Genomic DNA, 13,688 nt, shown 5'->3' on the forward strand with positions numbered 1-13,688 from the left:
CCTGACCCTGTATGTGAGACCCAGCCTGTCTCTGCTGGTCACAGGCACTGACTTGGCACATTCAATTGTGCACCCTGTGCTGGTCAGACTGTGTGGATCAGCACGATGTTTTCTACAGAACATAGGGTGTTTTCCCTGGGCTTATCTTATGTTTGTTGGACTCTGGAACTGAACCCACTGAAGCCAGACCTAAACATGGTCCTTTGCAACTCCTGCTGTACCGGCTGAGCTCAACTGGCTTCTGGGTTTGGATTCCTTCCAGTATAAATGTCAGGTCAAAGATTTTAATTAGAACTGGAGATTCCACTGAGTCCAGTCCTGTGTATTCACAGACAGACTTTAACAGAAGAAATCCCCAGGATCGCCCCTCCAAGCCTTCCGCACCACTGCAGGACACAGTACCCAGAATACTCAGAACTACCCCAAACCTGCCATAGGAAAAGCAATGCCAGTGACCTGCCTCAGAAATGATGTGGAAGCAGCTGGCTGATACCAGTATACTCCAGAAGATCCCAGAAAAATTATTGGTCTCCCGCTAAGGAGAGAACCAGGCCTCCAGAATGTACATGGCCTCTGCCCCATCCTTTCCTTAAGCTGCTTCTTTACCTGTCTCAAATACACACGCTGTCCATATCAAATTTTCAGCTGGTCACTATTAATACACAGCATGCTGCCTAGATCACAGGCAATAATTTGTATTGTTCACAAGGAGTAATGTGGATGAATGTTTCAGGCACTTGCTTAGAGATAGTAAGGACAGCTGTACCTCACAGCTCCTCTCCTTATTTGTCTTAGAGCTGAGGAAAGTCTCTGGAAGTGGGCCTGGCTTCTTGCTGCGTGAATGGAACAGACCACAGGTTCTAATATGTTCCCACCCACATACTCCGCTCCATCTGTGCACTTGGAGTTGTAGCTTATTTCACAGACCGCAGAGAAAGCAATAGTTCTATGTATTTATTTTTATGGGCTCATTTATGGGCTGTTCATGCTGGCAGGAAAAGGCAGAGTGCACAAAAGCTACCTATCCAAGGCCATAAATTTAATAAGAATGGGGCAGCAAGCATTATTTTGGGTAGAATTATACTAGTTTCCTGTCCCTTTCTGCTGTGCCAGTTTCTTTTATGGATGTAGAGTTCAGAGGGATGAATGCTCAGTTGCAACAAGGAGAGAGTGAAATATTTCAAAGAAGAATGGGCTGGCTTGGATTTATTTTCAGATCTGTCAAGGAGAACCATACCACCCGAGTCTGTGATCTCTCAAACTAGGCAGGGTTAGGATTGGTCTCTACTTGAAAGACAGACCTTCAGAGAAATCCCTGAAAATTCAAGTGCTGCTATTTATTCCTCTGGAACAACACCCAAGCGAAGTATTAAGAAGCGTTATGCCACTGGTGTGCTGACTTCCAGATGAGATGTAAGATGGAGGTCCCTCCACTGACAACAAAGATCTTTTGGCAGTTCATACAGGAGTTATCTTATGAATCCTGAGTATTCAGGTTCAGATTCCTAGCTCCCATTTTCTTGATTCAGTGGGTAGGTCTACACTGCAGTCAAGGTATAACTGCAGCTTGCATAGACATACCCAAGCTGGATGCACCTGAGCTAGCCTCAGTTCAAGGACTGGAAGCAAGGTAGCCACGTCCACATGGAGCTCAGCATAGGCTAACTGCCTAGGAATTAACCGAGTTACTCACCTCAGTTTTGCAACCTGCAGTAAGGTCTGTGCTGTAACTACAGTGCAGGCAGTACTGGAGGTAGCTATTTAAAGGAACCTTGGGTATGACTATGGGAAGTGCAGCATGGATATATTCTGAGTCACTTCCTTGGAAACATCACATGGATTTGCTAGTGCTGACCCTCCATTTGCAAAAAGTTGTACTGGATATTCTTCATCAAGCTTTTGCTTCTTTGTGCTCCTCGGTACTTTCTCCAGATAATGTTCCTGTGGTGTAACAGCTGCTGGAGTTTGTAGCTTTGTAGATCTCTCCCTTTCCAAAAATAAAAGCAGCAGGAAAAAGTCAATTGATTGGTGCCAGGATTGCACCCAGCATGAGTGAAAAATGCTATATTCAATGCCAGGGAGTGAAGTCTTAGGAGTTTTTTCACAGACCTGATGCAAGTGAGAAGGGCCCTTCTTGGCACTGGTGTGATTATGACTCAGAATTTGATACCAGCATGGCACCTGTGACAGAGCAGTGTAAACGGTGGTTCAGGCTGTCTTCGTAAGAGCTCTGGCCATCTTTTTTACAGACCTACTTGAGTCTTATCTGCTTACCAGCTTCTACCACTGTTGCTATCTCGGAAGCTGCCTTGGTGGTGAATACCAGCTGATCAGTGAAAAGAGAGCCAACAGAGGCAGTTTTGAGTAACTCATCCTGGAATGGGATGAAAGGATTCGTCTTCTAATGCTACCTGAGCTCAGATGGCTTTGATTGTCTGGTTACTGTAACTTAGGTACCTGTCTGAAATCAAAAGCAGAAATGCAGTCGTCTATAATCCAATCAAATGATGCTAGGAAATAATAATTCATCCTCCTATTTCTTCATGGAAAACTCCTGGGAGGTCTTCTTTGTGGAATGCTCATCCCTGCTACATTTCGAGGGCTGCAGCATGAACAGCAATGTGCTGCCACAGTCCTCCAGTCAAGCTAGAGCCATTTCAAGGGGTCTGGGATTACCAGCCTGCCAGCAAAGGAATGTCTCTTTTCCATTTCCCTGTGACTTCTATTTGTCATTGACCAAGGGAAAAAAAATTATATGGTGCTATGATAATTTGTATCAGCTGAGGATCTACCTTGACACCTTTTTCCAGCTATGAAAGTTAGGTGCCTACATCGATTTTTAAATAAAATTAATTAGATTTCCCTACCTGAGATTGGTAACAGCCATATCTCCCATTAAAAACAGTGCGATTCAGCACCCCTGAAAATCAGGCTGTCACTTTTGATGCCTAAGTATGAATATGTTTTCCAGAGGCAAATCACTGTGCACAACCAGGGAATTTTGGCCTTAATGTTCACTCTTGTAAATGGGGCTTCCAAGTCATTTGTTTTATGCTAACAATATACCTGTCACCTTTTGGTTCCTCTCACTCTGTTCAGCTCATTTGGGATGACAGCAGTCCAGGAAGTCCTCAAAATAAGAAAGCAGTATGGGGGAACCTGAAAAATCCCCCATGTAAAGCCAGACTCTTGGACCAACAGCTTCAGACATAGCACAGGTGTGATGATATCACTCCTTTGTTGAATGAATTTACTTGATCTATGTTAACAAGGTGTGGGCTCCAAAATTTAAGTGGACATTCATCTTTTCTTTTGCCAAATCTATAGTTTGTTTCTAAAATTGCTAACCAAATGAGTCAGCTCCTGTCACCTTTGTCCCTCTTGAGTTACCATCACGGGAAAATATAAAGCCTTAGCCCTTTATCCTAAGGTTTAATGTTGCCACTGTGCACTGTGAAAAGGTCTACGAAGGGCCCTGATTTTGGATGGGAACAATCCATCCCATTATTGGTTTGCTTGAGGAAATGCCCTTATCTTGGGCGGAAGTGGGGGGGGGTATGTGTGTAGGTAGATATAGAGAGAAAGAGACATTTTCATAGAAGGATTCTTGTTGTATGTTAATACAGTATGTGTACACACAGATCAGGTATTGATGCATGGGAGTAGCCACTGAGGCATTCACTGGCCAATAGTGCTTGCAAATACTCAAGTCAAACATAGTGTATGCTCACACAAATTAGACAGGAGGTAAAAATGCTGCAAGCATTCAGCCCTGACCATCTGCCTAGAAATTATGAGCCAACGTATGACAATAAGGAGAGCTGTCAAGCTGTATATCTGTAATAATGCCTATATAACATCTATCCATATAGATAATGCAACTGTGTGTGTAGATATATAGTGTGATTGTATAGGTTCCCAAGATATGGGGTGTTATATCTATATAGAGAAAGATTCCTCTTGGCTGTACCTCTTATGGCTAAAGAACAGTATAGCATAGGCTGCATGATGGACACGTGCTTTGATAAAGGGCAAGAGGGAAAACCAGTAAATTGCTTAGCTGGAATAAAAAGGGTGCATAAAGTCCCTCCTTCAAATAAAATAAGATTCATTCCCTTGAATCTGTGCAGCTTTTTCCTTTAGAAATTGTTTAATTGTTTTCAAATGAGGCACAGGAATTATAAACCAATTCCAAGTGCCACAGTGAGCCAGTGGGAACAGAATACAAGACTCCTTACTCCAGTTTACCTACCTTACACGTGGGATAAGGGGTATGTAGGGGGAAGGCACAGAAATTAAAAAATACAGTAATCTGACTGTAAGACAGGATAAGCAGGTGCATTTTATATAGACATATATGCACACACACATGTATGTATACTTATTACATTACACACACAACAGGTTTTTTGTTTGTTGGGGGGGTTATTGGGGAGGACTTTCCCCCTTTTAATTTAAGCTAAATTGGTTGTCTTTACCTCCTCCTTGGTAACATTGAAAAATGATTTCTGGAAAGATATGTTAAGAATGTGCCCCAGGGTTGATAACACCTCTGTTAAGATTTCTTCCCATATTGTCTTTCTACTGCTATAATTGTGAGCCCGGGAGGAACGGGATTTCCACTAACTAGCTGGGGTCAATACTTAGTCTGTGTCACTAGGTGGCACTGCTGCTGTGCCATAAAGGCTTAATGTATGGAGGTAGCAATTGCAGTTATAGTTCCAGGGCACATCAGCTTGTTTCTAATTTTTGTTTATACAGGTGTAAAGAGGGAGGTGTTTCACTGGCATCAGTAGCTACTCCAGCAGATGGAAGCCAGAACCAGGCTCTGTGAGCTGTGCTGCGATCACGGGTTTAGTACATGCAAAGTGCAGCTGCTACTGCAGTAAAATACATGAGCTTTCTCAATAAAGAACAGGGACTGCAGGCCGGGTTGCAGAGCAGACAGGCCAGGCACTTAGAGTGAGGAGGTCTGTTCTGTTGGGGATTCTGCCACAAGAAAACCACAGCACAAACTGCACCAAGCCCAGAGATGGCTGCATCTGGTTTCTAGCCACTAAGCTCACAAACCCCATCCCACAGCTTGAAAGACTGTGAAACACCATTTTACTGAAGACTGCCCATTCTGGGGTCCCAGTTCTGGATGCCCCAACCAGAATCATTGAAAAAGTGGGGCCACATAAATCTGGCAGAAGCCATACAGATGTGACCATACTCTGGTGGTTTCTCTCTGGTGGCTGCTGTCCACTACTGCCTGCTGTTGGCACTTCTGGTCTTGGGTAAACAAGGCCAGAGCCTCTCAGGTGGATAGTGCTTTGGAAGTACAGTGCATACTTTTATCGACAGATCCAAAGTTTCCTAGCTTGATTTGCCAGGCTCTAACCATTGCTGGTTCAGACAAGCTTAAAGTCCTGTTGTAGATGAATTGTACCAAATACCTCCAACCACATGATGGGTGCAGTTACTTCAGCAACAGATGAAAGCACTTGTCACTTCATAAAATTGGGCCTGTATTTAGCTTTGCATGAAGGGGTGCTTATGATCTGTGGATTTTTCAGAAGACCAACATGAACATATATAATGTACAATGCACTTCTAATCATGGCTGGCTCTGCCTATAGAAGCAAGGGAATGAGGGCAGTGGACCATAGAGGAATTGTTCAGTTTGCCTAGAGCAGCAGAAAGCCCTAAGCGGGAGCTGACTGGCCTGGGTTGTTCTGTGCACAAATCACATGCTTGCTACGGAGATAAATCAGGATGATTTGCTTTTCTCTGCATAATCCCCAGGTGACAGTGGCAGAAGCTTGGGATTCCCTCTGGAATTCCAGACCAAGCTCCCAGCCCAGATCCTAAAGAGACTCTCTTTCTTCTCTGTCTCCTTTTTTCCTGTTGAGGCAGTTTTATATGTGTTAATTGCACCCAGGGACTTACCTCTGCATTGCTTCTTCATGCAAAAACAGATCAAAATTACCCATGGATTTGCTTTGCATTAACTATAGTGTGAGGAAGAAAATGCTGGATTGACAGGCCTGGGCCCATGCTGTGTCGTTTTCACGTTACAGTCCCACGTTTCTCCCCTGCATTTACACAGAGAATGGAATAGGCCACCAGAAATAATCCTGTTGGTGTAATTACTCTGAGGTATTAGCACTCACATGTATATACAAAACATGCCTAATGAAGATGGGTGAGCACAGAAAGGTGAAGTGACAGGCTGAAGGTCTCACAGCAATTTAGTGGCAGAGCATGGTATGAAAGCCAGGTCCTTGGTCTAGCAGCTTGGGTGCTGAGCCTGCTCTACCCTAGAGGTTGGTTGGTTAATACATTTACAGATTTTAAACCCAGGGGGACCTTCCCGTGTTATGAGGACAGAGAAACCACCTGCCAGACTTTGGGTGTGTCAGCTTCATACGCCTTGAGAAGCTGCTCTGCTGCATATTTTACTGATTTCTAGTGGAGTGGAGGGTGCTTAGCACCTACAGTCTAGAGTTGGGCATGTAATAATAAAACAAAGCGCACTGGATTGAAGGCTGCCTGTGCTAAAAGCTTAGAGCACAAGAGTCATGCAGCAAGGCAGGGCCTGGCTCAGGAGTGGAACCCAGGGCTGTCCTGGCCGCATGACCATCATCCCTCCTTATGAACTGGCTGGAGGAGCTGATGTAACCCCAACTAATTCTTGATCTCCATGGAAATGTCTCAAGGCTGAGATCACTGTTGCTATAAATAGCCTTTTAGATTTTTTTTGTTGCTGTCACATAAAATATTATTTTACAGTTGGATTCTTGCCTTCCCCACGCGCTGTCATCAGAGGGTGTTTCTATTGGTGGGACACTTCTTGTGAAGGTGTTGTCATCCTATTAAAGAAATAAACTGTAGCTACTTGGACTAACGGCAGTAATAAAACTGGAGGTGGAAAGGGTGGGTGCATGAAACTGTCCAGGAAGATTCTGCTCTCAGCAAGATATTGCACTTAAGTCTTTTTTTTTTAATAGCTCAAATTGCTAAAACCCTTTTGGAAACATTCCTCTTAACTTATGGCAATGAAAATATTGCAGGAGTTGTTAGCAAAGGGCTGCCCCTGGCAATGTCAGATGACATGATAACTCTACTGCACACACAGAGTTCAGATGCAGATGACACATTTATGAAGAAACGCTACCAAGTCACTGCTCATTTGTTTTCATTTTTTAAAGTATTATTGCTGCTGTTATTACTTTCTGTTACCTAGATACTGGAAAACTTACAATCCTGGCCCAGACCCAGCAGGGTAAATTAGGTATCTTAGCAGGAGGTAAGCAGAATTTAGGGGCTGACGTCATAAAAAAATGAGTCTGAATAAAGCAATTCCAATGGATACAAAATTCCCTTGGCAGCTATATCATTCAGCACCTAAATTTTGACCTGAAAAAGTTCCCAGGCATCTAAGCTTGGGCTTCTGAGCATGTACAGAAGCATCCTACTCTCACAGCTACAAAGCCTTTAACTACAGCCTAAACTCTGCTGTGATCCAGAAGAGAAGTAAAGTGGTATCCAGACTCGACGTAACTCTCCAAGAGCCCAATCCTTTAGGCATGCTCAAAGCTCACCCAATAGCAATGAGTTCAATATAAACTACAGTGCCCATGACTAGTCTCCCAAAAAAGACCAAAGCAGAGGCAGCCTAATGGTTACGGCATTCAGTTAGGAGGATGGAGCCTGGTTCCTCGCTCTTGGTATTAAGTCTAGTTTTCAGGCAAAGAAGGATGTTTTATGCATTTTACACTGGCCTCTCCTTCTTCATTTGGGAGTTGGAGGTTATGGTCCCAATCCTCTTGGTTCCATGAATCTTGCATTCTTGACTGCCTCGGGTACATCCACACTCCTCAATTATAGTTGCAGGTGGTGCTGTAATGAGGCAGGCTGTGCCAGCTCTGCACATGCTACATCCTGAACTGGAAGTGGCATAGCTGCCTTTGTGTGGGGCTGTGTGACTGCTGGTAAGCTCCTCTGCCTGTTGGGGAAGTGGAGGTCACTGACAGGCATGCAGCTCTGCATGAAGGTGGCTCTGGTTTGGCAGGTGTTATGTGCAGTGTGGACATGGTATGTCTTGGTACAGCAATGCCTACCACCATAACCAAGCAGTTCAGACAAGTACTGCTACCCAAACTGGGCCAGCTTCTCAGGGAAGGTGCCCCACTCAGCCTGTTCTATAGCAGTGGGAGGATGATGTGAGTTTGAATCCCTGGAGACAGAGGGCAGCCCAAACCCCAAGTTTCCCAGTCTCTTGGTAAGTGCTCTGACCAGGAGCCTTTTGTACAAAAGACCACTGAGCACCTACTCTCAGAGGAGAACTGAGTGGTCTGGAGCCTGAGTGGCTAAGCTAACATCCAGCCCTGAGTTGAGTATTTGCGTTCGAGAGAGGGGCAGGAACCTATTTGGATCAGGTTCTCTTCCCTGCTGGGATATGGCCTCTTCATTTTTGAACATTGATCTTTACCCATTTTTATTTGTTTTTAATGGGTCACAGACAACTTCGTTTAGCTCCTTTCCAGTCTCTGTGCCGTATCATGCTCTCACCAAAGAAGCCTCGATATGGTTTATGCAGAGTGTTTCTTTTCAACGTGCAGTGTTGAGAATGCATGCACGGGAATTCAAAACTTCATCGTCTGAGTGACATTTTACTACCACAGATCTCACTCTCTGAAACCACGTTCTCAGGCTGCTGCCAGTGGATGACTCCATCTCTGTTTCCTCCCCTTCTGCTCCTGAAATCATTTACTTCTTTGAAATAATTTATCTGTTCCCTGTGTGTCAGGCCAGCTGTAATGGCTGTCTTAACTAAAGTTGAAATCTAAAAGAAAAAGCGTTTCTAATGACAGTCACAGGGAAAAAGTAACCACGTCAAGCATGGAAATGTCTGTGCTGGAAGCCACTTGCTGACATAATCAATTTCCAAATGCTGACTTGTGCTGCTTGACCACATGCAGCATGTTGCTTTTGATGTCTGATCCAGACTGCTCTGAGGGTGGACTAAAGGCCTTGTACAAGGTCACAAGATATGGCTGCTTCACTGAAAACAAACTCACTTTACCAAATGCTCTTAGCAGTTGCATTCCCTTGATTTAGGCATATCATGCTGATAAGTTTCCTCTGATGTTTGCGTAAGATGTTTCTATTCAGCCACATTTTCATTTCTGCAAAACGACATGCTATCCTGACTTTGGTTTCAGGAAGGTTCTAGCAATGCTTGGGGAAAGACCACCTTTGGGAGATAAAAAAGAGCTGTTTTCAGCATTGTTCCACCTTAGCAATTGTAGGATTAATGGACAGCTGTTGGACTCTATGATAGCCACTATTTGCAAATTTTCTTCTGAGGCTGTCCTGGATCTGATCCACTTCTCGCTGAAAACAGAAGTCTTTCTATTGCCTGGAGGGAGGGGGGAAGATAGGCTGGCTCTGAAGAATGTGGTTTATTTTACAGCAACTGTCCTTTCACAAGTGACAAAACAAGGGAAGTTGGTGCGAGATAACACACCACTCTCCTGCAGTGCCGTGGTCACTCACTTGGTGAATTCTGTTTGTTGCTGCAATTTGAAAGTGTTGATGAGATAGTGGGTGATTTCCCTTGAGGTGCGTATTCCCTCATACACTGGGCTAATGGGTGGCAATAAAGGAACCTGTGTAGACAGACCATCCACCAAGGCATCATAAGTGATAAAAGTTATCACTTAATCCTTTAAAGGGACACTGTCAGCCTAAACATCATAGGAGATACCCTGGCCCCATGGAAGTCACTGAGACTATGACTGTTAACTTCTACCCAGCCACATATGGTTAAAGCAGTATTCCTTACCTGTTATTAATGGAAACTTAGTAAAAGGAAATAGAGGGCTTTAACAATCTCCTTCCCATTTTGTATTACATTCAGTTTGGTAAGTGACACAAGCTAACTGCGTTTCCTCTTCTTTCTGCTTCGTGTCTTTACCTGGCTTTAATGCACTAGCCCAAGGCTGCCAGGTTTGCACTGCAAGTACTCCAGGTGGTGGTTTACAGCCAAAAAAAGCTGCTTCTAATTTGAAAGAGAAATCCTGCAGATTTGCAACTTGGTTGCAAATATGAGAGAGCTCTTTTGGTCTTTACCTTCATAACAATGTCGACATGATCTTCAAAGCAGGCCATGGGTAGGACTCGAGCTACCTCAGTGATTGCATCACTGTCCACCACCCACCAAAGCAGCTGGGTCTGTGACAAAGCAGCTTTGATCACACAGCAAAGCCTTCCATCTTGATAAAGACAGTGTGATTTGGATAAATAGGGTAAAATGTCAAACAAAACAAGACCTATAAACCTATGATGTGAGAGTGGCTCTGTGATGCCCTCTTAGAGGTTGCCTGTGAAGAGCCAATACTGGCTGCTATAGAAAAATGAAAGGTTGAGGTGGGAACGGGGGTGCCAAAAATAGCCACCAGGGCAGGAAATCCTGGATTCAGACCTGAGGGTAGTGACATGAAGACATGGGTCACCTGCCTCCAGCAGGCCCTTCTGCAATTGTCATGGCCCTTCCCACATAAAGTGAATCTGGCAGTTCCCCTCATGGATTCTCCTTCCCGCTCCTAGCCATTTACCTGGATTTTTCCCATATGCAAGGTAGGCCTAAATTAACATCCCTCCAGTAATATTACACTTTTCTATTGGCCTTACACCTCTATTTGTTGAAGGAGCTCTTAATTTGCGAGGCAATTTTTTTGTTAACTTCAAGTTTGAATCAGTCAGGTGAGTATCCAGATTTCCCTTTGGAATCAGCCTGTGTGAGAGGGTTAGGGATACTCTGGTTTTTGTCTTCATGCAGAATGGGTCACTTTTGTCAGGTGCCACAGGCTGCTGAGTTAGCACATTTGTAACATTATTCAAAAGTTTAATAATAAAGATTAAATTCAAGCAAACATTTTAAAAAACAGCTGAAAGACTGCAGCAGCACTTTTGGGAGTCCTGAAGAAGGCTGGCTTTTCTCTGTGGAGACACTATACATCTGTATAGCACCAAGGACAACAGGGCATGACTGGTACCACAACATAAATATGAATTAAATATATGCTTCCTATTCAACTATATTGATGCTCACTGACTATGTCTACATGACATGCTTACTGCACAGTAACTCATTACTACTGTGTTGCAGCTCATTACTACTGCACAGTATGACATTGGCACACAGCTGTGCTACCGTTGTGGCAGAAGCAGTTAATCAGATACAACCCTAATTTGGGAATGTGCTGAAAACATTGAGCCTTTCTTTTCCACTTGAAATACAGAGCCCACTTCCACGGTAAAGTCTTTTCACACTTGCAGTCAACTCCCAGAGGTGTGATTCCAACCAGCAGGGGGCAGTGGAGGACGGCCAGAGCATTCCCAACCAGAGGCACTGAAAATGGGAACAGGGACAAAACCCCCAAAGCTGAGAGGCTCCCTAAAGATGGGCTTTGTCCTCAGAAGTCCAGGGGAGGAAGGACTCAGGAGGTTCCTTTTGCTTTGAAAGACATTTAAAGAGAAGCTACAGGGCAAAGTTACAGGAGTGAGGCTGCATCCAGGGCCATGGATAATGCCAGGAGGTGTTTGAGATCTGGCCTTGCTGTCTAGTGCACAAGCACAGCTCAAGACCGATGCAGAAATAGGTATCCACCGATTGTGGGAGAAAGCAGCCTGGCATGGGCTCTTTGCACAATCTGCCAGTCACTGATTTGCAAGCCAGGGGGAAGGCAGGTCAGGGAAAGGAAAACAAGAGCAACAAGGAGAAAAGAGAGGATCTTTCTAAACACAAGCCAAGGCAAGATGACATAAACCAAACAAAGCCCTGCCCGGCCCATGGGTTAGCCCACTCCTTAGAAACCCATCAGGGCTCTGTGACTCTTCCTCTGCCAGGAGAGGGAATGGGAAGGTGGAGTTAAACTCCTCTGTACCCTGGACAAGCTAATGCCTCTGCCCCACTTCCTTTTCCAGACCATTTTAATTAATAACCCTAGATAGCTCCAGCATAGAGAGAGAGAGATCACTGTGAAGTTTGAAGCTATTATTTTAATCTAATAGGAGTTTGATACTACCGTAGATGTTCAAGCAAAGAAAGAGTAACAATTTAGACTTAACATATAGTAAAGCATAAATAACTTCAGGTGAGTGGGTTAGGAGGCCTGCTTTAGCACGTGTGCTTTCAGTTTACTGAAGTGCAGAACCAGGAAGGGAGGTACTTGTTTAAAGCAAAATAAATGCATCAGAGGGCATGTCCCCAGCTTGTTTTACGTAGCTGTAATGCCTCTTCAATTGCATGCCTACTGCCATCAGTGGGAGCATGGTGCACTGTTGTGCTTAACACTTAACCATCTAGTACCACAGGACCCTGGGATGTACACAGGTCCTTAAGAACATTTATGTAATATCTTTGACTATGATTAACCAGCAAGCTCTTAACCTTGAGGGCCAATAGAGGGTGACATCTCAGACTGTGAAAACTTTTGTGCTTAAAAGATGTGGCTGAGTTAAAAACTGTAGTTGGAAAAACAACTAAGAGCTGAATAAACATCCTTCCTTAAGCTGTATTGTGCCACCAACTCCATGTCCTTGCTTTTTGTACTTGGACAGTTAAAACAGTTAAGAAATGCCCAGGGGAAGTTTTGAATCCAACAAAAAAATTGTTTTCCGCGAAGTTTTAATGGCCTCAACAGAGTATTTCTGGTACTGGTCTGTGCTGTAAAAGGCCTGCTCACTAACACATGAGGGTTTGGCCTATGTCATAAGGAAAGGAAGGGCATGTTGCATCACACTGCCATCTGTATTGATTTGGACTGCAAATATTTCCCCAGACAGCTCTTGGCACCACAGGGCTGCCCATCGCAGAGAGCTGGCCAGGCAGGCCCCAGTTGTTCAAGGGATACATAGTCCTGTTGAAGCCACATGGGAGTAACCAACCTTCTCTGCAGAGCATTCGCCATCTGGGCAGGCATGCCAACTTCTTACAAGTCAACATCCACTGGCATGCTGGCAGTCTGCCCAAAAACACTGCTGACCCCTGAGCTAAAGGATGTGAAAGTGAACAACCCTGTGCCTGAGAGCGGCCCTAAGGTGCTTTGGTGCGTAGCTGCTGATGGCACCAAGCCCCTCTCTGCCTGCCCAGGCCGTGCCCACCTGCGGCATGGGGCATCCAAGGCGGTGGCTGGGGCAAGGGACAGCTCAGGCTCCTCTGCTTTGGCCAGTCTATAACATGCATCTCTACCCTCTACTCTGTGTGTGTGTGTGTGTGTGTGTGTGTGTGTGTGTGTGTAGGGCTCTCTGTGTGCATGCAGGGGTGCATGTGGTGGGCTCTCCGTGTGTGTGTGTGTGTGTGTGTGTGTGTGTGCGCGCGCGTGCATGTGGAGGAGTGTGGGGGGGTGCAGGGCTGTGTGTGTGGAGGGGTGTGTGCATGTGGAGGCCTCTCTGTGTGTGCAGGACTATGTGTGCATGTGTGTGTGGAAAGGTGTGCATGTGCAGAGGGCTCTCTGTGTGTACTGAGCAGTGTGTGTGTGCGTGCGTAAGCAGGGCTCTGTGTGTGTGTGTGTGTGTGTGTGTGTGTGTGTGTGTGTGTGGAGGGGGTGTGCATGTCGAAGGCCCTCTGTCTGCAGGGCTCTGTGTGTGGGGGGGGATGTGCATGTGGAGGGCTCTCAGTGTGTGCAGGGCCATGT

The sequence above is a fragment of the Crocodylus porosus genome, unplaced genomic scaffold, assembly GCF_001723895.1.
Source record: "Crocodylus porosus isolate Cpor-Errol unplaced genomic scaffold, CroPor_comp1, whole genome shotgun sequence".
In the NCBI taxonomy this organism is placed as follows: Eukaryota; Metazoa; Chordata; order Crocodylia; family Crocodylidae; genus Crocodylus; species Crocodylus porosus.